Below are 27,613 nucleotides of genomic sequence, written 5' to 3' on the forward strand. Positions count from 1 at the left end.
AGACATGGTTTCTCTGTATAGTCCTGGCTGTCCTGGAACTCACTTTGTAGACCAGGCTGGCCTCGAACTCAGAAATCTGCCTGCCTCTGCCTCCCGAGCGCTGGGATTAAAGGCGTGTGCCACCACGCCCGGCTTTAAATTTTTTTTAAATTTTTAAATGCATTTTTTTTTTGTTTATATGATGAATACACTGTAGTTGTCTTCAGACACACCAGAAGAGGGAGGGTATCAGATCCCATTACAGATGGTTGTGAGCCACCATGTGGTTGCTGGGAGTTGAACCCAAGGACCTCTGGAAGAGCAGTCAGGGCTTTTAACCGCTGAGTCATCCATCTCTCCAGCCCATCTAGAGCGTTTTCTAAGTCAACAACATCAAATAAAGTTCCAGAAGCAGCCTCGCAGAGGATGGTATTCCTAGAAAAGACATTCTCCCACAGAATGGTACCTGATCCATCAGACAGCTGTGAACTGTATCTGCCAGGCAGGAGACCTTACCCTTGACACCACGGGCAGTAGGGAATGAGAAAAGATGCCAGAGGGTGTTCCTGGCCATCTAAGAAGAGTGGTATTGAAAATTGTGACCAGGAAAACGAGAGAAAGGCCTGGGAAGGGCACCTAGTTCCCAAGGAAGCCAGCACCGGAAAGGAAAGCAAACCAAAGTAGCAGGAAAGGGGGAAATGAATCCTATCGGTTTGCGATTGTATAGTTGAAGAGGGGGAGGGGCAACCTGGAAAGGGAGGGAAGACTGGAGGGAGTCAGGAGCCTCAGAAGCTTATAATTGGGTCAGCTCTGCTGTGGTTTCTAGTAGTCATCGTTTTCTGGGACCAACTCACCAGATCACTTCAACTTATGCAAATGTAACAAACGATGCAAATATGAAACAACTGTCAGGGCACTGGAGATGTGGCTCAGCAGCTAAAGAGCACGGGCTGCTTCTCCAAAGGACCCAGGTTCAATTCCCGGCACCCCATGTGGCAGGTCAGACCTGTCTGTAACTCCAGTTCCATTCCGGGGATCCATGGCACCAGGCATGCCCGTGGTGCGCACATATGTGCACGCGGGCCAAGTCCCCATACACATAAAATCAATCCAAAATCTGTCAATGTTTTCGTGACTATGAAGTCTAAGATCGTAGCACTGGTCACTTCCCAATAAATTTCCACGCTGGCTGCTGTGTGAAGATTGCCCGGATAGTGTAGAATCCTTATGAGACTCTTTAATTAACCTGAACTGATACTGATCTGTGAAATTACTGGGCTGCAGTTCCTTAGGTTTCTGTCCCCTGCTGCTAAGTGCCACCCTTTGAGCTACAGACTTGAACAGCGGGCTTTGTTAATCCACTTGTTAACAAGACCCTGGTGCACCGAGGATGTCACCCCGAGGTCCTTATTCATTCAGCTAAACATACAGGTCAAATAAGTGTGACCCTGGGCAAATGTGGTAGCATGGAAGCCTGCATACTTCTGTTCTCAAAACACAAATTAGAAAGCTTTATGGATATACACATTTCCTTGCTTATGCCCTTAGTTTAAAATGAACCCAGAGCAAGCAAAAGTTGGAGTCGAGATTTGAATTTCCCAGTAAGCCACGCACAATGATTAACGTTCTCAAACACAAGCAAAGAACAGGCCAGACCTGTTGCCTACAGAGACAAAAGGCACTGCTAACATAACCCAAGTCAGCTCTATTTGTGCTGGAAGACCAAGCTTAACAAACTTATCGGAAGGTTGCTAATACAACTAACTTCCCTTTTTAAAGTACTTCACGCCAGCAATCAGTGGCATTTGGACATTTGCCACTGGGTATTTTCCAGGTAAATCTCCACCCCATTTTCCCAGCTGTTATGTGCCACCAGTTGCCAAAATACTAGGCAGTTTTTCCAAGAGAGAATGTGGAACTCTTCGACAGCATTCTAACTTCACTAAGTACATTCCGGGACAGACCGCTTAACAAAAGGAGGAAATTCCATGACAAGGCATGGTACTTTGCCAGAGAGACACTTCTGGAGAGATCTAAGCTTGCGTACTGTGGCCTGTGACAAATCACGCAAAGTCTACCAACACCATCATTTTCCACAGTGGGAGACACATTTTCTCAAAACTGTGTTCCCATCAATCTCTGATTTTTTTTTCTTTTTTTTAAAATTTCTATTTTCGGCAGCGGCCCAAGGAAACGGCGGCCAGACCTGACTCCAATGTACACAGAGACTCGGGTTTCACCCCGTCACCTGTTGGCTCCAGAACAACATCCCCTTTGTGAAACTTACAGCTCTCATGGAACACGCTTCTCGAGAAAACACTTCCAAGAAAGTATGGGAGAAGACTCGAGTCGTCAAAAACAAACGAAAACAAACAAAAACCAAAAATACTCCACACACCGCCCGCTTTATCTGCACACGGGTTAACCCAAGCCTTTAAAGATAGGATAGGAAGAAGGATGCCACCATCTTCAGGGACACAGGAGCGGTGAGCACGGCGGGGGCCACCCAGACCCGGGGGCAGCCTCAGTCCTCCGCCCGGGCGGTGGTGGCTCTGGCCGCAAGGGGGCGCCTCATCCCGGTCTGCCCGGCGCCCTGGTGGCACAGCGGAGGCCAGCGCCCACCCCGCGCTCCTGTCCCCGGGGTTTGGTCCCTTCCACCCGGTGGCAGTCCCTGCCCCGTGCCCGCATCCAGCAAGCACTGCGCGCCTGCGCACCCGGCGGCGACCCCAGACCCCAAGTCTGACCCCCGTCCCCGGTCCCCGGGGCACACAGACCGTTTGCGTTTGCCGCTGCTCGCTCCACCCCCAGCTCGGCTCCGGCACGGGGCCGCCGGTCGCGGTCGCTTTCCAGGAACTGTCACGCTGACCGTCCTCTGGCAGGTGTCCACCGGGGCTTGCCCGCGCACGGCGTTCCTAGAAAAGTTACCCAGACGCCGGAGCTCCGCCGCCCGCCGCGCTCCATCCCCCGTGGCACAGGACTGTGGCCAGCGCGCTGCAGACGGCCCTGGAAGCTTCTGTAAAGTGCAGGTGCACGCGCGGGCGCAGGCGAGTGTGCAAGGGGGCGGTGCTGAGCCTCGAACTCGCGGCCCCACACGCTGGGCTAGGGAGGAGCTCGATGAAGGCTTTACACCCCCAGCCCCAAGGGGCTACAGCTTACACAAATCATCTCCAGGCTGCCCATAACAATGCCAGCAAATGGCGCGTTTCACCCAGTTCTCACTTGGAAAGGCTCATTAACATACGAATTCTTCCCCCTTAGGACTTTCTTGCATTTAAAAGCAATTCCTGTGGCTTAGAGCCGGAGATTTATTTTTTATCAGTAAACAACGGCGAAAGCAAAGGAGTCAGGCACACGATGCACTTAGGGAAAGCTAGGAAGAGTTTTAACTCCCATCCTTGAAACACAAGAAAACGCCCCGCTGCAAGTCCATGTTAATCTTGTTTCTGTGCTATTTATAGGACCTCTCAGAGAGGAATTTGGCTTCAGCTGTCTGCAGTAAGGGCTCGGAGAAGCAAAAACTGGACCTCAAAGCGAGCCCAGGAAGCAACAACAATTACTAATGATCATTAGGAACTAGCAATCAGGAGAATCCACATTCTAAGCTACAAGCTTTAGTTGGGATCAGGTGAGGGGATGCCAAAAGAGGGGTGAGGAACAAACCTAGATGCTCCATCCTCCGTAAAATGCTATGGAATAAACGCACCTTGAATACCACCAGTTTCTACTTTAAAGCCGTATGGTGATTTTGCAGCATATATTTATTTATATAAGAGAACAATAGCCTATTGTAACTGCGATTTAAAAATACACGGGTTGCCATAAATAGATCCCTCCTCAAGTAAATAGTTGTGTGGCCAAATTCTGTTATCTCTGCTGCATTGTGAAGAAGCAGGGTACAAGCTGGATTTTTTTTTTTTTTAACGTTGCTAGTTTTTTTTTTATTTTAAAGTGACAGAGACCAAAGGGTCCTGGCTCTGTTAGAGTAGTTTGGAAACACTACAGACATCACAAACCATTATTTGAATTCAAGTGGATTCAAGTTTCCCAAATGCTTCCCAGAGAACAAGAAGTCCCTGTGTCCTGAGGACACCGGAGTTTGTGGGAAAACCTCTAATGAGCCCATTTCCCCGTTGATCTGTGAGATTCACCAGTGAGAGTTGTGTCCGAGTCAGACTGCTCTTTAACTCGTGACTTTTTGTCAAATTTTACGATTTAATTTTGGATAATGGTTTTTCATACAGCCTAGGCCACTGCCCTCAGTTTTGCTGTTTATCCTAGCCTGACCTCCCAAGTGCTGGGGTTATCAGAGCAAACCACCATACCACTCTCAATGTCCCCATTTCCTATTTCATTCTGTTTGACTTTCTCAGAGAATACATGGGCTACAGACATCCTTAGAACAAATGTACAACCAGCCAACAGACTTTTACATCACCCTCTAAACTGGCATGTTAGTAAAATGCAGATTATATGCTGCCAGGCTGACCCTTTTTAAACAAGAACTCTTAAAGGAGAGTTAGCTCCACACTGAATGTTGAGAGGCACAAATATTCCCACTCCATCCATCCTGTGGTGAGGCTTATCTGTACTAACCGTAGCCAGCTGTGGGTGTGTTACAAGGTAGCTACTTGTAAATACCGTTTGCTACTTTTCCAGCAGGTACTGTCAACTTCTCTATTGTGTTCCTGCCCAAGAAGCAGTTTGGAGACAGAAACTTCCTACTAACTTTCAATCTGAATGAAAGGGACCTTGCCGTCTGCTCTGAAAGGCATTGCTATTGTCAACAGTGAACTTATGCAGATGGAAGCAGTACCCCCCAGCTGGCATCCTTTTGTTTCAGCTAGGTAGAATATTCAGTTATTTGAAGATCACACTTTAGGGGGCTGAGAAAGGAAACTCAGAAATTCTCAGGGTTAGCTTCCTCCCTCTCTATTCCATGGTCATTTCCACAGAGAGGGTCCTCCATCCCCCACTTACCCCTCAAAAGCCTCACCCTCTCCTTTGGCCTCACAACACTGAGCACGGCCTGGCACTGTGTGCCTATTAGTCATCGCCTTACAATTATTGTTCTGTGGGGGACTTCTGGCATTCACTGGTGTGTTCTCAGCACTGTGCCCAGTGCATATCGGTACAGGGCGGTGAGCCCCAGTTAAGTGAATATATATATGATTCTCACCCGTTCTTCCCAGGTCCATACCTTATCCAAGTATCTAAGTATGTTTCTAAACATAAGCGGTTATCCTAAGGATGGAGTTGATTTAGGAAAATAAGTGTGCCAAGGGCAGAGAAACAAAGAGCTACTATTTTGTCAAAAGCCAGCTAGCCTTATCTAGTCTGGTAGAAAGGGAGAAAGGAGAGGTGTAAGCAAACCTCGGTGCTTGTTCCTAATGGTGACCTTGGTTTCTTCTGTAACACACTTGCCTGGGCTGGGAAGGTGACTCACTGGATAACTTGCTTGTTGTGCGAGCACGAATACCAGAATTGGGACCTTACTCTTCCTACCATCCAGGGAAGAAGCCAACTGTGGCTGTGCACATCAGCTCCTTGCTGAGTCTGGAAGAGAGACAGAAGGGTCCTAGGGCCTCACTAACCAGCTGGTCTGGTTGAGACCACAAGCTCTAGGTCCAGTAGGAGACCCTGTTTCAGAAGTAGAGGAGAGAGAGCAATAGAGGAAGACAGCCAGTGTCAGCTTTTGGCCTGCACATGGTCATACACAGGTGAACAAACCTACACATATAGGCATGCTTTGCACATGTGCATACATACACAAATACACACACATAGAAGCAAATCACAGAGTTCCTTCTTAGGCCACATTGCTCTTGATTTCCAAACATTTTAAAGGCATTGATAATGACATATCAGTGATCAGGGTGAATACATTTCTGAAACAGGGACAACTGTTTCATTATACCGTCTCGTTCACTGACCTAACTTTGGGAGGCAGCTGACAAACAAGTATGGTTTTAGCCTTCAGTGAGGTCATGATATAGGATAGCAATTTGGTTTTCACTATGGACAGAGACCCCAAACCTCACATTTTTAGACTTGGTCACAATTCTTGTTCAGATCAATGAGCTCAGTGCTGGAGGAATAATCGGAGCGAGCCGTCTTATCCTTGCAAGTTGGCACCAAATGCTTCTACTGTGGCCGGGGGAGACCACTGAGCACTTGGAAGGTCTTATCCCCATGAGCTGAGCCTGCTCCACGATAGGGAAGGGCTGGAAGGCAGGTGGCAAGGTCCTGCTGGAGTGAGGGGCATTATGGAGGCTTATGATAAGTTTCAGCTTCACGAGGTCTCCAATTACTTTCTCTACCCTTTGATTATATTTAAAGCATCCTGATTAGAGAGCACTGGTTCTTCACCATTTTCTACACTGCATCCCATTGTATTTATGACTCCAAACCTCCCAGCGACCCATTCTCCCTCCCCCACCTCAGCGAGTGGGGCCATCTTCACTTCAAAGTACCCTGGCCCACAGGGCTTGCAGTCAGGAGGCTAACCACTTGTTCTCTCAGCAGGTACTTTGCCGACACTGGGTCAGATCACTTCACCAGAAGGCCAGCTTTTGTGGCGGGTGAGCATCCCATCTCTAAAATGCCTGTGTCTGGGGAAGGTCAGTTTTAAAGCTTCTGGACAGAGCAAGGTGGGATGCAACCATTTGTTTAAATAAAACAGATCTTTGGACACAGAGACAGATAAGAGTGTCGGGAGCCCTGAGGAAGTCTGTCCCACACACCCAGCCTCTTCCCACGTCAAGCCTTCTATCAGCTCTCCTGGGTTTTTATCTGAGGTTGATGGCTGGTCATAACGCTAACACCAGATAGGTGCTTGCAGCTGTGCTGTCTTGAGCCCAAGCCTGGAGAAGAATACAGATCTGTGGTACTTAGGGGATATTTGCTCATCGAGGAAAACCCAGCCGCCACCTCGGCCTGCTCTTCCCGTCACTCCCAACGCCTCTCGGGCACTTTTCCTACCCGAAGACATGTTGGATAAACAAACTGTGTCCAGTATATATATGAGAAGGTTTCCACAGATTCTGATCTTCAACCTTCTCAGCTTCTTCAGGGCTGGGGTTTAATGCAAACATCTTTAAACTCCACTACTGAAAAACTACCAGTGTGTGAGGACATTAAGGAGAAACTTTCTAAAAGGTATTGAAAGGACCATACCATGACACCGTAGCCAAAATATATTCAGGTGCCATGGCTACAGTGTTTAACTGAAAACTTACAGTACACACACAGCAAAATATTGACAGCATATAAAGAGCAAAATGCCTTTTTAAGGGGAAGGTAGACCCATTTGAAACTACCATTTTAAGATTATATGTATAAAATAAGCAAGCTGTCAAGACTGAAGTAAGAAGAGTGTTGGTGGCCTGTGTCACTCTGGTGTTGTCAATCAGGACATCAACTGAGGGAGGAATGGCTTCAGACCAGGTTGAGCCACTGAAGGCTGAGGAACAAAAGACAGGCCAGGAAGGGGGAGTCACCTGAAAGTGTGACCAAATGCAGACCCAGGGTGTGAATGGCTGTGTAGCCACCACTGGGACACTTAAGATATTCCAGGTCAGTGGGGAACCACAGATACTTCCAAAAAGTGGCAAAACCATTCATGTGTTCTGGTTAGACATGGGGGTGAAGGAAACAGGGCCAGGAACCCAGAACAGCAGGTGAGAAGAGCCAGAAACCCCCACAGCAGTCAAGAGCAGGGGTGGCAGGCATCATCTGAGGAAATTTTTCTGGGGGGCAAAGGGCTGGACTAGAGCTGCCCAGGACACAGGGGTGAGGGGTGGCTGACATGCCTAGCATTCCCAAGTAAGTCAATACACTCCCATTGCTTGCTGCTCCAGAGGAAACGGAAGCTGAGCCCGGACATAGCTCTAACTTCAAACTGCGATAGGAGAGACCCAGAAGGATTTATACTTCTAAACTAAAATGTTCTCTTCATCTGATGATCACCTTTAAAATATAATAATACTTAGGTGCTGGAGAGATGGCTTAGTGGTTAAGAGCATTGGCTGCTCTTGCAAGAGGACCCAGGTTCTAGTCCCAGCACCCATGTGGCAACTCACAACCACTGGTAATTTTGGACTCAGGGTCTTTTTGTTTGCTTGTTTTTTGTTTTTGCTTTTTGTTTCTCTGTGTAGCCCCGGCTGTCCTGGAACTCACTCTGTAGACCAGGCTGGCCTCGAACTCAGAAATCTGCCTGTCTCTGCCTCCCAAGTGCTGGGATTAAAAGGCGTTCACCACCACTGCCCAGCTAGGACCCAGGGTTTCTTACTATCGTTTCTAACCTCAGAGGACACTGGATCTGTGAGTGGTGCATATGCATACATGCTTTACATACAAGAGGTAAGATACTCATATACATAAATATGTATATTATGTATATATACATATATATAGAAAATGAATTATAATGCTTACATTCCACAAAGTAAAGAGCGCAAGCCCACCACTGTGAAATATAGATTCTCACAAAATAGGTCTTCAAGTTAGCAAATTCCATGCAGACAACTGGCCCAACTGAGTACCAAGGCAGAGGTCCAAAGGGGGCAGGGAGGGAAGAATGTGAAGTGGTGGTGGTTGGTATGGCCTGTAGTGCAGCTGTATTTAAATGAAATACCAATGTAACATCGCTTGGTGGCAAATTTTAGATTATAGAATGTCCCGTTCATGTGCTACTTGTTCAAAAGAGTTTGGTGTCTCATCTGTTTCTGTTTGCCATCGAAACTCCCCACCAGCTAAGAGAGTGGAAAATGCAGGCGGGCCAGTTTTGAACATTGTAACTGGGTGCTGTAACTAACCAAGTTATTTTCAGAGGGGCATCAACAAAGAATTATTTCAAGCAGCCAGAAGCCTCTTGCCAAGAAGAAAGGCTCAGCTGGGCATGCTACACTGTTTCTTTATCTTATCTGGGAGCCCATAGTCTGTAAGTAGAAAGGGGGATGGTGCACTGGAGGCTAGTTTCTGAGCTGTGGCTGGCCCGATGCTCTCAGATCCCACTTAGGTCTAGATAAGTAACTGTCTTTGACCAAGTTACTTTGGCATTTCCTTTCTGCCTGTGTTCATCTGGACCTTCAGTGTCTTCAGCACGGAGTCTGTGTTAAAAGTCTCTAAAGTCCTGTTGCTTTTGTTTGATGATCTCCAGCCTGACCCATCAGATAATGGCTTGGCACACATTCGCTCTGATGAGTGGGAATACCTTGCTTGCTCCTGTTTGATCCTCCACAGACTGACTTGGGACCTTGCCCACTAAGTATTCATATATTCCTTAGTAAACCTGCTATTCTTTATTTTGTTTTGTTTTGGTTTTTGTTGTTGTTGTTGTTTTCCCGAGACAGGGTTTCTCTGTAACTCTGGCTGTCCTGGAATTCACTTTGTAGACCAGGCTGGCCTCGAACTCAGAAATCTGCCTGCCTCTACCTCCCAAATGCTAGGATTAAAGGTGTTCGCAACCACACCCGGCTAAATCTGCTATTCTTTATTTGGGCTTTTAAATGAAAAGGAAATGCTGGGGTGTGGTTCACTGATTGAGATACCGCATAATCTGTGTGAGGCTCTGGGATCAATCCCCAGCACAAAAAGAGGAGGAGAAAGAAGAGAAGAAAGATGAAGAGAAGAAGAAGAGGGGAAGAGCAGGAGGAAGAGGGAAGAGGAGGAGGAAGAGGTGGAGAAGGAGGAAGAGAAAGAGAAAAAGAAAAAGGAGGAGGAAGAGGGGAGAGGAGGAGGAAGGAGAGGAAGAAGGAAAGGATGAGGAAGAGGAGGTGGAAGACGAGGAGGAGGTGGTGGAGGAAAAAGGAGGAGGATGGGGAGAGAGAGGGTCAGGTGGGCCAACAAGAGGGCCCGTGAGGTAGCAGCATCATTAGACACAGGGCTACAACCTGAGCTCCATCCCTGGGTCCCATATGGTAACAGGGAAGATGGGACTCCAGCAAGAAGAGCTGTCCTTTTACTACCACAGACACCAAAAGTAAATACATCAAAAATAGTTTTATGTCAATTAATTTGAGACTATATATATATATATATATACACATATATGTACGTTGTGTGTGTGTGTGTGTGTGTGTGTGTGAGAGAGAGAGAGAGAGAGAGAGAGAGAGAGAGAGAGAGAGAAAGAAAGAAAGAAACAGTGTCCCACTATGTATGTAGCTCAGGTGTCTGGAGCGTCCTGTAAAACCCAGGATGACCTCAAACTTGCAGCAGCCCTATCTCAGCTCCCCCCCCCGCCCCCCCCCCAGTACTCAGACCACAGAGATGATATGTCAAACCTGGCTTCAAGGTTCCAGCTTTAATATTTAAAGGAATTAAATTTTTGTCTTGGCTTATGGGATCATACATAAACTAAACTAGTAGGCTAGTCCTGATTTCTAAGCCATAGAGCCTAAAGCAATGTCCTCGCCTGTCCTTTACTCCTGGTGTAGGTGTGGCACTCTGAGGAAGAGCAAGACCCAGTCATGGTAGACTGCAGCCCCCAGAGCTCTGGTTGCATCCACCTAGGCTACACACATCCAGTTACTTCCAAGACCGCTCCCGTTCCCGTTGTTTTCGGCAAGAGCACGCTTGGAGCACAGGGACTGTTGGCAAGCCTGTGCACACTGCAAGGCCGTACGGCTGCTGTCTGCCCTGAGGCCACTTGTTCATTCTCCCTCAGGAGACACTACAATCTTACTTTACAGTCTCTTCCTCAGATTTTTTTTTCTCTCTCTCTCACTTCCATGGGCAAGAAGGAAGCCTTCCCATGTGCAATTCACAGCGTCCCTCAGGTATGTGTCACTAATTTTATCTCACCTTTGCCTCTAAAGTGGGTGGTCTGCAGCCCTTCAAGGCTGTTTCATGACCCTGCGCCCGACCTTGCCATGTCTCAGAAGACTTGGAGATGTTAGCTAGCTTGTACCCTGGTTAACTCATACTTCAAGTCCGAATCAGAATAGTCCAGGAGGCTGTTCTGTCTGCACTGTTCCACACACCCCAGGTACCCCAGGATTGCTGTCTTAGTCAGACCAGGCCCTCCACCAAGTTTCTTTTGTTTATTTTTTTCCTGTCAGAAATTCTATGACCTAGAGTGACAAGATTCTCTTCCAACATCTGTACACCTACAGAATAGCCCAGAGGCTCCACGGGCCACTTACACTAGGGACAGCACAAATCAAGGATGTTTTGGTTACTATTAATGAAATGTGTGTGTGTGTGTGTATCTGTTTGTCTGTCTGTTTGTCTCTGTGTGTATGTATTTGTATACATACACACACACACACTGGAGACTGAATTGACTGTGTATGGCAAGCTCTATACCACTGGGCTACACTGAGCACAAAAGAGCTGTGTTTTCAGGCTGGAGAGATGGCTCAGCAGTTAAGAAGAACACTGATCTTCCAAAGGTCCTGAGTTCAATTCGCAGCAGCCACATGGTAGCTCATGACCATCTGTAATGGGATCTGAAGCCCTCTTCTGGTGTCTGAAAACAGCTACAGTATACTCATATACATGAAATGCATTAATTAATTAATTAAAAAAAAGAGCTGTGTTTTCTAGCTCCATCAATGTTTTTCAAGGGTCCCAGTCTCCCTCGCCACCGCTTACACTGAATTGCAGAATTAACACAGACCACAGCGAACAGCATCCCACCTTTATTAGCTTATCATTTGGGCTTCAGCCATCTCCCCTCTAACTGCTTTCTGAGAGCTCACGGGTACAGTGCGGTATGCAATGAAGATCAACTGGTGGACGAGACTGGCTAACATAGCCAGTTCACGTGAGGTGCAGAAGCCAGGAATCAGGGTGGACCCTTTCCCAGAAGGCAGCACGAGTATGGCGTCCTGCAATGGAGGGTTAAATGATCCTCCGGGAAAAACTGTCCAATTCAACATCCCTTGGCTCAGCCTCAGACGTGGGACTTTCAGATACATGCAGACCACTAAGAGCCGGTTATGGGCTACACTGAAAGATAGTTTTTCCAGATACAAAAAAAAAAAAAAAAAAAAAAAAAAAAAAAAAAAAAAAAACAAAAAAAAAAAAAAAACTGCGAAGCCACAGGAGGTCTGTAACACTCTCACAGGACATCCAACAATGAAATGAAGTGAGCCTGCACAGGCTAAGGGTGGAAGGTGTCTGCAGAAAGAGAGGGGAATTTGAAAGGAAAGGAGAGCTATGCCTTCCTCATGATGCTAGATGTGGAGATGTTGTTTATTGGATGTACATGTGGAGTCTGGGTTGACCTGGCACTTCAGATATCACCCACATCCTTCAGAGAGCAAGTTTTTCCTTGTGTTGTCCCTCAAGGACATAGCACAGTGCCTTCCTTCAGGGGAACAGTTTGTGACTTAGGGGCAGTGGTAGAATCTATATTAAGTGGGGCGTCAAACGTGTATTAGAACCGGAATAATTGTGGACATATTATGTGGTGTCACTATCTTGGCGATATATTAGGCAAGAACCCAAAGGAGTCAAGTGGACCCCTCATTACTGATACTAGGGCTTTGCCTCGTGGAGATGCTGTATCGTTGGCACTCAGTTCTGTTGGTATACTGTTAAGTTCCTCTAACAACGTAAGTTGTTAGAGTGCAGAGGAGCCTGGAGTCACGTCTGAGTCTCACATCATGGCTTATCCTTTTGAGCTTCTGTATTATTTGTTTGAAAGCAGAGATTTTTTTTTTTTTAAAGACAATCTATTGCAAAGCTCTGGATGGCCCAGAATTCATTATGTAGACCAGGCTGGCCTCAAACTCAGAGAGATCTGCCTGCCCCTGCCTCTATAATCTCGGGAAAAGTCATGTACTACCACGCCTGGCATAGCAGCGCTGATAAACAGCTAAATAAATTGTTTCGCCTTTCCTAACTTTTTTCCTTAGCGGCAGCACGTGAACACAGAAGGCTATGCTAGAAATCTGAATTCCAGGTTATTTCAGCCAATAATGAAGCAACGGCGATCAGCCCCTTTGAGGGCAGCTCTCAGAGAATATATTACTTTGCTGACCTGCAGAACCAAACATTTATGTAGCTCAAAGGCAAATACGCTAGGAACGCCTCCCTGACTCTGGAGATTCCTTGAATTGTTGAGTTGACTGTGCCATTCCAATCTCGCAGACACACATCTGATTGTCCAAACACAACACAACTGGCTTATTGAGATCTTCGCACGGCAGATGTTCTGTCGCCTGGTTGTCACAGCCACATCAGTGTGCCCTGCGCTCTCTGATATCACTCTTGCATGTCGTCAGTGGCTTGCCCATCACCACCTCAACTCACAGACATTATGTGGAACAAGGGACAGACCTCAAGAGCTGCTCCACGGAGGCTCTGTGTGACCCATTCTGCTGCCTCACATGACACCCCCCCCCAAAGCCAAAGACACTGAAATAATGCAACCATTATAAACTTGTCAGATAAATTGATTACAGTTCAAGTCACAGGACCATCATGCTTTAAAAAAAAAACCAAACTAACATTCTTCAGTTGTGACAATAAAGAATGAGAGGGAAGAAAGCAGCAACAGAATCCTTAAGTGTCTGGCAGAGCCTGCAGGCGATTCTCCTGACACGCTGCCCAACAGAGATTTTCTGCAGACAAGTTTAAATAACGGGAGCCTATGAGGGCTGGGAACCAAGCTGATGGGGAATCTACTTCCTTCCACATAAACTCCACTGGCAGCCAGGGACTGACTCCCTAGTTGCTGATAGAATGGAGGAAGCCCCATTTCTATGACTTGAGGCTTTTATTAGTCTTTCTATGGTATGATCTAACAGGATCCCAGGATCCTCTGCAACGCTCGATTCGTATGAGGGTACAGGGTGTTCTGTGGGGCTCAGACCTAGGCTTCCCATGTGCTAGGCAAGGGCTCTACCAGCAGACTACTTCACCATCCTCCTACTTTTGGGGAGAATGTGTCTAAAGAGGATGGAGCAATTGCCTGAAGAGTGACAGCAAGCAGCACACAGGAGGTTTTGATGTCACATGCCAGACTGCATTTGAGGATGTGACGTGACACATACCTTTTTTTAATTTTTTGAAAGATCTGGCAATATGGTTAAAGAGCCTCTTTGGAGGAAGCTACCACTCAAGAGATTAAAAAGCCAGGGATGGAAAATAGCTCCACCAGTAAAGTGCCAGGGCCTTGCAAGCGTGAGGACCTGCGTCAGGTCCCCAGAGCCCACGCTTGAAGGGCAAAATGAGGGCATCCCATTGCTAAGATAATAAAATAAAAGGCTTCCCGAGGCTCACTGGCTAGCCAGCCTAACCTTGACTTGGCAAGCAGCGAGAGACCTTATTTCAACACAGCAATGTGATCAGCAACTGAAGCATACCTGACCTCTGACCTGTACACATGTACACATATGTGCATATATACCCACTTCCATGTATATCTGTATGCACACGAATATGCGTATACACACACGTATATCACACACAAAGTAAATAAATGTGGATACTTATGTGTATACACACACACATACACACGTACACACACACACATGATTTCTCTTTCTTTAAAGAGGCCAAATAGAGGCATAAGCAGCACCAAGCATCTTCATGCTGTCCCAGGAAGTCTTCAAAATGACACACCCCTGACCCCTGAGGATGCCTTTCAGGAAGTGCAGAATGTTTTTAATACAGTCGGGCAAGTTAAAATCTACTACACGTCATTCCATTTCTGGTGCTTAATAAGAGTTCCCAGGGGAAGGAAGCACAATAGTCACACATACAAAGTACCCTTGATGCTGTTGCTAGGAATAATAATGTGATGATGGGACTAAACTGAATGGAGGAGTTCGAAGAACCCATGAGTGAGTGCACCACCCGGACTGTACACTCTTCCATCGGCACTGAGAGACAGCATCTGCTCTCACCACAGGCACTGCCAGGACAAGGAGGAGAAAGCAAGCTGAGGCTATGCTGTGCTGCCTCAAGTAGCCTTCTGCAGGTATGGTGGCTACGATCCTCACTGGAGGGTCTTGGTGGCAGGCTTTATTTTATTTAATTGTTGTTGTTGTTGCTGTTATCACTTTGGGCATATGTGCATTTTGCCTGCATTCATCACACAGAATTCATGGTGCCCACTGAGGTCAAAAAAAGGCAGCAGGATCTCTGGTACTTGAATTACATAGCCAATCATGAACTGCCGTATGGATGCTGAGAATCAAATCTGAGTCCTCTAAAAGAGAAGCCAGTGCTCTAACCACTGAGCAACCTCACTAGCCTGCCTTCCCCCTCGCCCCCCCCCCCCTTAGTTGAAAAGCCATCAGTTAACTTAGGGGATGGCCTGGGAAAGAATGATGGATTATCAGGGTTTGTGTTGCTTTTAAGATTTTTTCTTCTTTGTTGAATGCTTCTCCAAGGGAAATATGGAAACTACTTAACTGGGGTCCTCCTTAGGTAGGATTCTTTAAAACCATTTGTCTTTCTCTTCTCTACTCTCAACTACCAAGGACCCACACTTTTCACTGGAATGTACTTTGGGGGGGGGGGGCGCAGGGTGTTCCGATCTCTCCCCTCTGTGTCTTTCTTTGCTGTGAGGCTTTCTTTAGAGAGCTTTCTGATTTAGCTTCCATGACTTCCTAACGCAAACCAGGTGAAGAAGAGCCACAGACACGCAATATTCAGTTTATAAGAAGACTACGCAGACTTCGCAGTTACACTGAAATTAAAGATGGTTTAAAAGGTTCTTATCCCTGGTATTGGCCATCTTGTAATATTTTAAGGCATAAATCGAAACATAGGATCACGATGAGCTCCGACTCTACTTAAAAGCCAAACAGAAGATGTTAAACCCATGGATAATGATAAACTAAATTAATTTTGACTTCTGGGGCAATCTGAACATTTTCACCTTAGGCCAAAGATAAGGGCCACAATAAAAATTCACTCTAAGCATCCCTGAGTGAAATCGGCACATTTTAAAGTCTGGGATTAACAATCTCTACCCGGACTCCTGCAGACCTGCATAAATTATTCAGAACTTTTATGGCTCAATTCCGCTGTCAAAGACGAGACCTCATGACAACACTGCACACCTGTTACTCAGCTGGTGAAGCCGAGGCTCAGTTACTCCACCTGGGGTGAACAAGTTCAGACTTCCCTCACACTGTCTACACAAGACAACAGGTTCTTTGGAGTTTTGAGCAGTAATGACATTAAGTCACACGCATACACACAAAAATCCCTGGAATTTCCCACAAAACAGAATATCACAACGCAGTTCTAATACAGGTCACCACACCGATGAACCATCGGAGGAGAAGGTCTATCCAGACGCGCCCATACGTAAGCGTCACTGAGCTGGAGAGTAATCTCAACACTCAGGAGGCAGGAGGATTATTGTGAGTTCCAGCCCAGTTTTGAATACATGGCAAGTTTCAGATTAGCTTGGGCCACAGAGTGACATTGTGTCTCAAAAAAAAGAAAGAAAAAATTAAATAAATAAAAAAAAAAAAACCACAACAAACATTTCTTCACACACACACAAATTAGGTGTGGATTTTAGAAGTTCTAAATGTTAGATGACAGTGGAATATCAGTTTTCTTAAACAGAGGAAACAAGGTACAAGGAAATGCAGGGTTTGTGGGGAAAATGTCATAAGCTAAGAGGACACTTAGAGAGCTAGGGCACTGGGGGGCCCAGTGCACAGTCCTTAGAGGCAGTTAAGCTCCTGTAAGTGTCCCCTTAGTCCAGAGAGGAAATGGCATGGGCTAAGAACAAGGGGACTGCTTAGCTATCATTCAAGTGACTTTAAGGAGAATGTCCCAGCTGGAAACCAGGTAGTCCCTTCCTCTAACAACCATATCTAGCTAGCAGAGGATCTCAGCTAAGCAGGCCATGGGGGTTGTCTCCCAGTTAGGGAAGGGGTGTCAGAGCTGCTGGGGATAGCTACAGTCTGTGTCAGTTGTAAGTGCCTCAAGAAAGAGGAGGCAGATCTGCAGGCTGGGCACAGGTCTCTCCCATGTAGCAAGCATGTCACCCAACAGCAGAAGTGACAGCCACTCAGGAAAGGAAATCCCTCAGCTATCTAGGCAGTGTTCATCGTCAGACATTCTCTGCTTTCTTTTCCGGCTAACACTTCATCATTCGCTTTGTGTAAGCGGGACCTCATGATGGTGCCTCAGCTTCTCTGGCCACATCATAGCTCCTTAGTCATGATCCAGAGCACTACCAATCACCACTCCCATGTTTCCTGTTGGATTTGGAGGAGAGAGAGAGAGCATATTTGTGTGCACATGCATGCATGCATACACATGTGTACCTTGGACTGGAAGCCAGTGGTAGGGAAAAGATGGGATTATTTTGCCATGACAACGATTCCAAAAGTGTCTATAAAATGGGTGACGTGTTTTAATTTGTGTCTACCTAAGACTTGCAGTCCCAGCTACTCAGGAAGTAGATGCAGGTCGATTGCTTGATCGTAAGGAGTTCAGAGCCAAAAGTAGGCAAAAGTAAGTCAGCCATTTCTATGGGAAATTTTCTGCTTATTGTATGGGCAAGAAAGCCAGATATCAGAGATTGCAGCTGGGAAGTAAGCTGTCTTTATTACCAGGTATCAGACAGTGGTACAGGCTCCCTGAGCCAGCTGCAGGAAGCCTCTCTGGAGACAGAGAAGTCTCCAGCATGTGCTCAGTGAATCTGAATCGCGATGTATGTGATTGGAGTACTCTCTACAGGCAACTGCAGCTTGCGACGGCCTTAGGAACCACTGATCTGCTGACAACATCAACCTTAAGTTACCAGCTCTGAGAAAGTGGCTCATTTGTGCCATAAAAGCCAAGAGCCTCTTCAAAATTACAATCATTAGTTGGTCACTGCAAAATTCTTCCGGGACCCCAACATGTCTTCATGCTTCCTCACAGAGCAGGCACATTGATGAATGAATCTCACCCCTCCCCTGAGACAATCTGCATGCATAACTGACTTGAGGAATCTCACTCATCCTTGTCAAAATGTCTTTCTCCAGTGAAAGTCAGTCTGTCCTTAAGTGGGTTAGGGGGACTGCTATTTTGAAGTGACTTGTGGTAATGGGGGACTGCTATTTTGAAGCGACTTGTGGTAATGGATTTAACGCACAGAACCTTTATGAACCATACATAGCTCTCCCAAAATGTTTGCAAGAGGAGTTTAAAAAAAAAAAAAAAACCCATGAGCTAAGAAATTTAGAAATCAGATCATTTCATCATCTAATATCCAAGCCTACCATTTTGGACACAGGCAATGCTTTATTTTACTTACGTAGTTTCTGCATTTTCAACACATTTCTCATGCACACAGCTCCAGTTTTGACAGCACTTTCAATTTTATTTTTATCCCCCCCCCCTTTTTTTTTCCTTCTAGAAACACAGCCATCATGGACTGCTAAGCTCTGTTGATTAACCTTGACGTTTCCACCTAGCGCCACTTCTCTCTATAGCAAAACTTTTCTTTTGGGTTGCTATAAAATCTTTGGTTTTAGTTCAGTTGGATTAAAAATATTTAAAATATTTCAATTACTATTTCCACAGACAAAATAGTTAGCTCTTTCTTTCCTTTTTCCTTCCTCCCTTCCTCCCTCCCTTCCTTCCTTCCACACAGCCTGGACTCCAGCTTCTGAGTGGATGCAATCTTGCCACTTTAACCTCCCCAGTAGCTGGGACTACAGGCAGATCCTATAACTCTGCATAAACTCCATTTTGAGGCGAGCGCTGCCTCTGTGTATGTAAATGAGTCACTGTCCTGTTGAGGAGGGCTGGTGAACGTGAAGGCTGCAGAGCAGCTGCTCTCTCTCTGACGTCAGAGTCTTCATTAGTGTCTTAACATATGACACATAACGGGCAGATCACCTGTCATTTGTGGGACAGGGACTATTTGGCGAGAATACTAAGCAGATCAAGTTATATACACAAAGCAACAAGAAAAAAAAACAAAAAACAAAAAACAAAAAACAGTGACCCTTATAGACAAACCTGGATGGAGACTTGGAACCCTCTGGACATGGGGGTACACCCATTCACTAGGATTGGGGCATAGTCTCCCATTTCTTGCTCCCATAAGCTGCTGTTCCTTTCAATCTGACCACTGACAAATGGGTCCATCTGGTTATAATTCTACTTCTTCCTCCTAACTGTTATAATTGCCTTTGCTGTTCTTCTGATACGAGTCAGCGGCTTCTCTTGCTCAGTCTTCTGGTTTGTTTTATTGCATGTAATAATTTTTTGAGGTATTATTATCCTATTACTGGAAGGAAGACTCCTCTGGAAGAACTAACCTCAAATCCTCATCACACCATCTTTGAAGAGAGCACCGCGCGGAGCCAACTACAGAGCCTAAATGATGGTGACTGACAGTCTCAAAGCCACAGCATCTGTGTTGGTTTAATGCACAGAAACAGAAGATGGCTACAGTCAGGCATGTGCCAGACTACACATAAGCTTATAGCTGGCTTCAATCACTAGACTGACAGTATTTCGTTAGCCAGAGAACAAGATAAATACCTATCTATGGATACACTGCATGCTAAGAGTACCGGTTCCTGTGGTTTTTAATCAAGATATAAAGCTATGATGAAGTCAGCCTCATTTGAATCAATCCATCAGTTTGACACTCATGAATCTTTACAAGTTAGCTCTGGACAATCGGATGATAGTGAAAAGTCATTTTAATCATGACTGAAACACAGTTATTACATTTATTTTTCTCCCTTCTAAAGATATATTCATGTTTTTCATGTTTATGAGTGCTCGGTCTACACACACACACACACACACACACACACACACACAGAGCCAGACGAGGGAATGAGATCCCATGACAGATGGTTGTGAGCCAGCATATGGTTATTGGGAATTGAACTCAGGACCTCTGGAAGAAGAGTCAAGTACTTTTTAACTGCTGAGCCATCTCCCCAGCTCCCACATAACACACTTCATCTTTCCTCTTTTGGCTGTCCTGTAACTCACTATGTAAGCCAGGCTCAAATTCACAGAGATCCACCTGCCTCTGCCTTCCAAGTGCTGGGATTGCTTAAAGGTGTGAGCCACCATGTCTGGCTCAGTTATTACACTTCTAAGAATTCATGAAAACAATCTTTTATAATGGTTATGGTGGAAAATGAAAAGTCCAGAGAATCTGACTCTGAGGAGGAAGGAGGGATGGATCAGGCAGGGGAGAGGGGTAGAGTGTCGGTACAACACTATGGATCTTTGTAAAGTATCCTCCGATACTATGTATCTCATTATACAATAGCAACTTAGTGCAGCGCACTTCCCTATTAGAGTATCCTCTACTTCTTGGGCATTTTGGTCTAAAACTCAAGTGAGTCTGAACACCCTGGGTAAGGTGAGTCAACAAACGAACTATTGTTTGGGGAAAAAGAAAAGGCAAGAACCAGCAAAGCTGTAAATCTCTCCTGCAGTGCTAACCTTTATTGGTCTGGGCTCAAGTTTTATACAGCGGGATCCAACGTGTACTGATCCATAGGTCTAGGGATAAAGGATTGCTTCATACACAGCTTCTGTTAGAACAGCAGTTCTCAACCTGTGGGTCGGGACCCTTCTGGAGGTCACATGTTAGATATCCTGAGTGTCAGATATTTACATTACGATTTAGCACAGTAGCAAATTTACAATTATGAAATAGCAACAAAATAATTTTATGGTGTGTGTATGGGGGGTCACCACAACATGAAGAACTGCACTAAAGGGTGGCAGCATCAGCAAGGTTGAGAACTGCTGACTTAGAGCCTCAACAATCTGAAGAGAATCTTGCTTGGGTGGAGCATTAGTTATTTGGGAAACATCCCAGAATTGCCTGGTTTCAAACACAGATGGGAAAAAGAGGCATCAAAGCGATGAAGGGGAGGGGGAGGCATCAGACAGAGTGGCAGCTTCCGGTTCCTGGGAAGCTGTAGTCCTCTGTCCTAGTTCTCTGGTAGAGGGGAAGGTCTGGTCTTGGCTTGTGGTTCTGTCTCTGCCACTGACTGGCTACAAGAGCTCTGTCCTTTGGACTTGTGTTTCTAATCCACAAAATGGTGGGTGTTTGCTTAGGTCTCTAGGCTGGGGAGTCCTGGAATTTTCTGAATTCTTTATGAAACCTGGGGCTGCAGGGCAGTGGATGCCAGAGGATGCAAGAGATGTAGTAAGCCAATGCGCTGTTGCTAGGATCAGAGGGCAGGGGTGTGTGTGTGTGTGTGTGTGTTATATGTGTGGTGTGTGTGTGTGTGTATGTGTGGTATATCTGTGGTGTGTGTGTGTGTGTGTGTATGTGTAGTATATGTGTGTGGTGTGTATGTGGTGTGTGTGTGTGTGTATGTGTGGTATATGTGTGTGTGTGTGTGTGGTGTCTGTGGTGTGTGGTAGAGCAATGGAGGGCAGGTGCACATGCAGGAGCTGGAGGGATGAAGGGCAGATGTATGGCAGCGGGGAGCAGGGGGATGAAGGGACAGGGGGTGTACACTGGGGAGCTGGCTGACGCTAACTAACTGCCACATAGAGGTAACTTCATCCGCTCCCTTGGAGAACAGATACCAGGAGGTGGCTGGCTCTGGTTCCAGCGTAGCGAGTGAAGGGCCTGCAGGCCTGAGCAGTGAGAGCTTCCAACTTCCAACAAAGATTCCATGGCATTTACCCTAAATTCTCCATCTCAGCTATAGCTCCTCAGTCTGGAATGGAAAATTCTATTTTGGGAGACTGTCTAGAGATGCATTTAGGCTCACACGAGGGAACGCTGGAAAGCACCCGTGGACACAAATACCCAAGGAGCTGCTGGACAGGGAAAATGAAACCCTTCATTTAAAGCATACTCTAGAATAAAGTTCCAGAAAAACGCCAGCCTAGAGCAGGAGGGTCCAGCAGCCTGTCGCATCTCCTCCGGATTCTGTTCATCCTTCGCGGTAAAGTGATTGCTATCTGTGACGGTGCCAGGGTAGGAGACTAACTCCAAGGACGTGGTACCAGAGTGCTGTGCTGGGTGCCTGACAACACTAACTAGCTCAGCAGCTTGAGCAGGGCTGGCATCAGACAAAGGTTTGCTGAATGGCTGAGTCATGAATGAACCATCCGAGACTAAGATACAGGACACTTCCGACTGAAATACCACCTTGAAAGAAAATTACCATTTATTGTTTCTCCGCTTCCCTTTCTCCCAATGGCTTTTACTAACGAGTCATCCATCCACTCCATTCGCTGTGAAAGGCGATCGAGACAATTTGAAAGCTGGAATCTTAACTTTTTCTTGGGTAAAAGAGAGCGTATAATTGGGTTTCATTGATATTTTCTTCCTGGCATATATATATATATTTTTTTTTAAAATAACTATAGATGGATTCCTCTAATGTGAGCCTAGTTTTCCCATAGACCTTCTCTGGAGTTGGCATTCTTAAACTAAGTCCCCTTGTCTGTGCAGACAGGCCTGGAATGCCATTATCTGCATACCTCGGTCTGTAAAGAGCCCAATAAAATGGGGCTGGATATAACAATGCTGTGGCTGGCTTATCTAAGGACTCTTCCCAGTTCAAAGGGTCATTTTCACACCAGGGTCCCAGGTCTTATCAGCCGCCTCCTCAGGTCTCACTATTGTAAAACAAAGGACTCCTCTACTTGGCACCAATGCTAGATCATCACACTTCAAAAGCAGTGGCCCAGCTCAGAGGACAGGGCTCTTCACCCTTTGCTGAGATGTATGCATGGCTTCTAAGAGCTCAGCCTGCCTGGGCCGGAAGATCAGTCAAGGGCACTGGATTCTCTTCTTCCTAGAATACCTGTCTAACTACCACTTACTCCCGAGACTGGACTCTCCAAATGTAGTTCTTGGTCCTCACTCTTCTACCAGAGCTAGAGGCCATGGAGGAATGCAAGCTGGCTTCTGGAGACTGAATCTTGAGCACACAGTAGGGCTGGGTGGGCAGCAAGTTACGACTAGAAAAATCTACTCGTTAGGTACCCAGGTGACCTTTTTGCAGATATGAATGAAAATAAGACTGAAGAACTGGCCTGGCCTGCACGATGCAACAGGAAAGTCTAGAGGATGAGGCTTGGAGACAGCAGCACCTACTGAATGGTTTCATGTTCTGACCCTCAGTAGTGCTATGCTCGGTCGCCCTTATTTAAACTCCTTGGAAATCAAAACCCAGCCAGGGAGGGTGGTGGTGGTGAACACCTTTAATCCCAACACGCAGGAGGCAGAGGCAGAATCTCTGTGAGTTTAAGGCCAGTCTGGTCTACATAGTGAGTTCCAGGACAGCCAGGGCTACACAGTGAAACCCTGTTTCAAAAAAGCAAAACCAACCAACCAACCAACCAACCAACCAAATAAATATCCAAACTTTATTTTGTCAAATCATAGTCCACAAGAGAAGAGCTGAGAAGGTTCAATCACCCACTGGCAGGTTTACCCTTAGGTTCCCCAGGACTTGGAGAGCTCTAGGTATCTACAGCAACCACAGGATGCCCAGACAATGGTTCTGCAGGCAGGGGGTGGGGGTGGGGGACGGAGGGCGAGAACTCCATTTGTTTAGGATCAAAGTTTACTTACAACGTGTTTGTTTTTCCTTCAGAGGTAGAACCTGTACATTCTTGGATGCCACAGATCTCTAAAAGCAAGCAAACACCTTCCTTTGTTAGGGACAGGATGAGGTGCAGGGCTCTGACCTGTGTTGATCCCTGTTCCTGCCTCCACTCCATCCTGGCTGGCTAACTAATCACGCCCGATTCCTTCCTTCAGTCCTAAGTTCTGTGCCCGTAGGCCTGATGGGATGGCTCTATTGCTAGATCAAATAAAAGATTCAGAAAAACAAAACAAAACAGAACAACAAAACAAACAAACCAAAAAAACCTCCCAGAGAGACGGATAGATTTATTTTTGTCAAGAAATAATTTTAGGGGTTTGGGGTGTGTTTGAGTATAGACCACGTGCCAAATCTAAGCAAAGTCTGTTTTTGATGTCCTGCACTAAACAAATGACAAGGTTGTCATACGTGTACTCTGCCCCTCTCCCATTGAGCATGGCATTGTCTACTTTCTGCGACCTCTGTTCTGCACCTTTCCGGGGTTACTGGACTACCCAGTCCCTAACGATGTATATCACGGGAGGTGTGTTGAGTAGCCTTTCTGTTTAGCATCTGCTTCTACGCTGGATGGCAAGCTTGGGAGGCAAGACTTCCATCTGACGTGCTCATCAATATGGTGAAGAAGGCGGAAGCACAGAGTATCTGTTAGCCAACAGGCTGCAAAGGGCGGTCGGGCTGGTAAGTGTGAGGGCCTGTTAGAGCTGCTCTTTGTCTGTAGGTAATTTACTCTCTGCTGCTTTTATCGTCAATGCTTTCTTCGTTTCTGGGTTGCTCCCTCTCTTCAATGCTTCGGTGTGTCTCCCTCAAAAGTTATTATAAAATAAGACATGGATGCCACCTCATTGAGCACTGGAAGCTGCTCACTGGGGGGATGGACAGCAGCCCCAAGACTGTAACACTGAAGATTCATCTGATGTCCTCCAAATCCTCCAAGGCTCCTCACCACAATAGAGTGGCTCGCCAGCGTGGCAGTCCCCCAAATCAGGACACATTTATGATCTCATAAAAACAATTAGTTCAGGTTCTTGCAACTGAAGCTGCATTTTCTATTCTGGGGCTTTAAAAACGTCTTCTGTTTTCTTTCTATTTTCCTGCGTGTATGCCTGTGTGCCGAGAAACAATTCAATTCCCCAGCAGTTAGTGTTCCCAGTCCTAGTCACTGTCTCTCCCAGCCTCCTGCCTTTGACATGTATGTGTGCGAGTGTGTGGTATATGTGTATGTCAGGTAGCTGTGTGTGTATAGAGGGCAAGGATGTCAGTCCTCCTTGGTTACTGCTCTCTGCTCCGGTTTTGAGACAAGGTCTGTGAGTGAATGCGGCGCTCACTGGCTCACCCAGGCCGACTGGCCAGTGATTCCAGGTGTCCACCTGTGTCCCAACCCCTGCTGACTTCAGCACTGGAGTTACAGGTGCACAGCACTGTGCCCACCTTTTATGTGGGTCCCCTTGCTTGTGTGCCTGGTACTTTACACACTGAGCGCTTGCCCCAGCCCTGGCTGTCACCTCTATTACAGTTCTTTGGTGAAAGGAGAAACATTACTATTTTTGTAAATGTGTGACACCCCTGTCAAAAAAAAAATAAGCAGTTGTCCAAATATAGCTAATTACTGTTACAAAAGAATGGTCCTACCATGGCACGTGGACCAACACAAACACCCGGGGAAAGCTCTGAGACCTATGAGCTAAGAACAAAGGTGGACCGTTGATGGGCTATGCGTCCCTGTCAGCAGCAGACTCATCACAAAGACAGCCTCAGCTCACCCCGTGAAGAAGAATCAAGGTTCATGCCTCCTCTATCTCTACCACTTCCTCTCCTTTCCAAATGTAACTTTTCAAAATTGTATAAGCAGGTCTTTTGGTTTTGTTTTGTTTTTTTTCCGAGACAGGGCTTCTCTGTATAGCCCTGGCTGTCCTGGAACTCACTTTGTAGACCAAGCTGGCCTCGAACTCAGAAATCCGCCTGCCTCTGCCTGCTAAGTGCTGGGATTAAAGGCCTGCACCACCACTGCCTGGCAGCATTTTTTTTTAAAAAGCAATTATAAAAGTCTTCAGTTTTCTCGTTACACTCTTAGCATACGTCTTTGGGTTTTTATTTTACTAAGAGATTTACCGTGCTACACCTTCTGCGAGTTCTACAGCAAAGCTTTCCACTTCTTCTCTCATGCATTTCTTCTTAATTCCAAAATTCAACTTATTAAAGAAATACGAAATTCTTAAATTAAACCTTTCGATCCGCCCCCCCCCCGATTTATTTATTTATTTTATGTATATGAGTGCACTGTAGCTGACTTCAGACACTCCAGAAGAGGGCTGTCGGATCCCATTACAGATGGTTGTGAGCCACCATGTGGTTGCTGGGAATTGAACTCAGGACCTCTGGAACAACAGCCAGTGCTCTTAACCGCTGAGCCATCTCTCCAGCAGCCAGTCTTTGGAGTTTTTTTTTTTTTTCTTTTCTCTTTTTTAGATTCATTTATTATATGTAAGCACACTGTAGCTGTCCTCAGACACTCTAGAAGAGGGCGCCAGACCCCGCTACGGATGGTTGTGAACCACCATGTGGCTGCTGGGACTTGAACTCTGGACCTCTGGAAGAGCAGTCGGGTGCTCCTATCCACTGAGCCATTCACCAGCCCGTCTTTGGAGTTTTAATGGCAGAAATTAATAATAATTATTCCAAATTCCAAAATTCATCGTTATTTTCTTTTAACCCATTCTACGTGGGTTATTTCTTTTTAATTGTTCACTTAGTGAATATATGACAAGGAACAGAGTTAAACGTGTAGATATTCCATTGGAGCCTTCTCTCCAGCCTCTGTGCGCCATGATTATTCACAGCGTGGCTTTTAAGGCCATCCCCAAACTCCAGTCCCACTGCTGTCTCCTGGTTTAAGGACACTGCTGCTCTCTCCATTATGACTGCGAGGGATTGGGAGGGACCTCACAGCTGGTGGATGGCATCCTCAGCTATGGACTCGAGACGAGAGGGAGGCCGCTCTGGGAGTCTGGAAGGTGGTTTCCTCATTAGAGATGGGTTTCTTTCTGCGCATCAGACAGGTATACATTTCAAAAGCTTGGAAGGGGAATTAGCTTCAGAATGTCTTTGTAGATTTGAGTTTCTGTCTCTAAAAGCAACATAATTTACTGGCAAGGTGGAGAAAGGTATTGGCCGCCAAGCCTGATGAATTGAGTTGGACCCTTGAGTTGGAACCTACTTGGTAGAGACAGAAAACTACAGCCCCCAGTTGTCCTCTGATCTCTACATCCACGCAAGGACACACATACAATAATAAGATCAAATAGATGAATGTAATTAAAAAACCTGGTCTCAAAACTTTGCTCCATTAGTGAGGAAGCTACTGTTGGCCACTAAATTAAAAGCCTCAGAAGGACAGACACTTTGATGATACTGTCAGCAGTTGCCTGCCGACAGAGGAGACTGTTTTCACAGCCTAGAGAACGTCTTCATTTTTTGACCAAAGTGCCTTTCCTTAATAAGCACCAACAATAAACATAGAATTTGCTGAAATCCATATGTTTTGGATTTATTTTTTTTAACACAGCAAAGCTATTTAAGTTCTGACAGTAACAACAGCTGCAAACTCACTTAGAGACTGTCAAGAATAGCTCAGAGGTCCTTAATTTCCTATATTTGTCCCCTGCATCTGTTGGCCAATTTTCCAACTCAACCCCCCCCTCACACACACACACACACACAAACACACTCACACACAACTCACATAACACTCACACACACCTATACACACTCAAAACCACACAGCTTACACACACTCTCTCATACACACATATACACACACATACACTCATGCACACACTCGCACATACCTCACACACACATACATTCATGAAATTCAGCACCGATTTATTTAAAACAAAATTTGTTCAATTCACACCATGACCTTGAGATGCTTGCGGGGTGGGGGTAGAGTGTAGGGGGCTGTTCTTGAGGTCCTCACCCTTCCCCCTCCCCCTCCCTCCCCCCTCCCTCTCCCCTCCCCTAGGTGCTAGGGTTATACTATTGAGTTATAGGACTCCTGGCAACTCAAAGAGTTTTTTTTGTTTTGTTTTTTTTTTTTTTTTTTT

The 27,613-nt window shown here is 46.1% G+C and overlaps 1 protein-coding gene across 5 annotated transcripts in view; it reads right to left on the reverse strand.

The window, feature by feature from the left end:
• Prickle1 (prickle planar cell polarity protein 1) overlaps positions 1–27,613 on the reverse strand; it is a 94,312-nt gene that overhangs the window by 16,704 nt on the left and 49,995 nt on the right. For 2 of the 5 annotated variants that reach the window (XM_021183324.2, XM_029469807.1), the window contains exon 1: positions 2,754–3,338. The exons of the other annotated variants lie outside the window; for them this stretch is intronic. The gene's annotated coding sequence lies outside the window, so the exon portion shown is untranslated. Of the gene's footprint in view, positions 1–2,753; positions 3,339–27,613 lie in introns of those variants that run through there. 5 annotated transcript variants of the gene reach the window in all.

The sequence above is a fragment of the Mus caroli genome, chromosome 15, assembly GCF_900094665.2.
Source record: "Mus caroli chromosome 15, CAROLI_EIJ_v1.1, whole genome shotgun sequence".
Lineage (NCBI taxonomy): Eukaryota > Metazoa > Chordata > Mammalia > Rodentia > Muridae > Mus > Mus caroli.